Consider the following 2,234-nt stretch of genomic DNA (forward strand, 5'->3'; position numbering starts at 1 on the left):
TCATGATGCTGTAAACAGAATCTGGATTCATCCGAAAAAATGACGTTTTGCCATTCGTGCACCCAGGTTCGTCGTTGAGTACACCATCGCAGGCGATCCTATCTGTGATGCAGCATCAAGGGTAACCGCAGACATGGTCTCCGAGCTGATAGTCCATGCTGCTGCAAACGTCATTGAACTGTTCGTGCAGATGGTTGTTGTCTTGCAAACGTCCCCATCTGTTGACTCTGGGATCGAGACGTGGCTGCACGATCAGTTGCAGCCATGTGGATAAGATGCCTGTCATTTCGACTTCTAGTGATACTAGACCGTTGGGATCCAGTACGGCGTTCCGTATTACCCTCCAGAACCCACCGATTCCACATTCTGCTAACAGTCATTGGATCTCGACCAACGCGAGCAGCAATATCGCGATACGATAAACCCCAATCGCGATAGGCTACAATCCGACCTTTATCAAAGTCGGAAACGTGATGGTACGCATTTCTCCTCCTTAGTCGAGGCATCACAACAACGTTTCACCAGGCAACGCCGGTCAACTGCTGTTTGTGTATGAGATATCAGTTGGAAACTTTCCTCTTGCTTCGACCATAAATATAATAGACTGGCCCTGACGTCATTTTCGTGGCTCCAACATCTCTGGGCTGAAGTCCCGTGAATGTTGGCAAAACATGGTTGTTTCGTGTTGCGCTTATGGCTGTACTCAGCGTATGGTCGGGAGAAATGGCATTACATTTCACGTGTAAGTGTTTCTATGATAGTGCAGATGCGTTTATTGAAATCTGCTGAAGTGACTTTTATATGTTTTCTACACTTGAAGTTGAGTATCACGTAAATTAAAGTGTTGAAAGTGATGCCTGTAAAGTCAGACTCATATTACATTTTGGAAAGTATCTGTGATAATTCGGTTACAGAAGTAAGTATAATTGTTTCTCGTTCCTACTCATAGGTTCCCTAAGGATGAAAACCGAAGGCAGCTTTGGATATAGGCCTTGAAACGGAAAAACTTTAAGCCATCTGCACATACGCGCCTTTGCTCGAAGCACTTCGCGGAGAAGTGTTTTGATAGGTTAGTTATTATTTATAATGTGTATTTATAATTTATGTTTACAGTGTCTGTCATTTTTAAACCTAGGCTCCAAAATTATCTTCTGAAACTTCAAATACTCACATTTCATCTACAATATCATTTTTTTAAACTGATAGTTTAAACTTTTGTAAAAATAGTGGGAACTGAACCTTTGAAGTGCACCTAACACTGATACTCTAAAATGGGCCTGCTCCTAAAGTCGACAATTTCGGCACCTATAGTTGACATAATTCCCATATCTCATTTTCTTTTATAATCCAATGTTTAAAGTTTTGACACGAGCCCACTCTTACTGTTTAAAAGAATTTCAACGACATTTTACTTTAATTGATAGTTTATAGTAATTTCGTCCCGCTGCCCACCAAAGTGGTGTTCGATGTATTTGTTAGATTTTATAAATGGTACTGTGAACAAATCCAGGTAGTTCTGGAATAATTTTTCGCAAATAAAAAAGTAATATTTGTTGGAAGCATTTGTCAGTCAATTGTGAAATGTGGGGAAAATACGAGCCGCGCGGGATTAGCTGAGCGGTCTAAGGCGCTGCACTTATGGACTGTGCGGCTGGTCCTGGCGGAGGTTCGAGTCCTCCCTCGGGCATTGTGTGTGTGTTTGTCCTTAGGATAATTTAGGTTAAGTAGTGTGTAAGCTTAGGGACTGATGACCTTAGCAGTTAAGTCCCATAAGATTTCACACACATTTGAACATTTTTGGAAAATACGATACAAACATAGGATGGCAGACCGCTGATTTGAAATCCCGCCACGTTTTGCCAACAGTCACGTGGTTTATGTATGGGCCACACCAGCCCTATAGCTTCTGCACAGCAAGGCTAATCTACTCGTATCTATGGTCGAAGTCCTCATGTCAGCATGTCGTAGGTGTCGCCACCGGCGCCAACCTTGTGTGAATGCTCTGAAAACCTAATCATTTGCATATCAAAGTATCTTCTTCCCGTCGGTTAAATTTCGCGTCTGTAGCACGTCATCTTCGTGGTGTAGCAATTATAATAGCCAGTAGTGTATATTACCTCAATCCCGAATATGGAGTGCAAAGAGCTTACAGTAGAAGCGATGTGTTTCACACTTGTGAAGATGAGCAAGTGCTCATAGCTCTTGATGTATTGTTGTTGTTGTGGTCTTCAGCC

This window comes from Schistocerca piceifrons, chromosome X (genome assembly GCF_021461385.2).
Source record: "Schistocerca piceifrons isolate TAMUIC-IGC-003096 chromosome X, iqSchPice1.1, whole genome shotgun sequence".
Lineage (NCBI taxonomy): Eukaryota > Metazoa > Arthropoda > Insecta > Orthoptera > Acrididae > Schistocerca > Schistocerca piceifrons.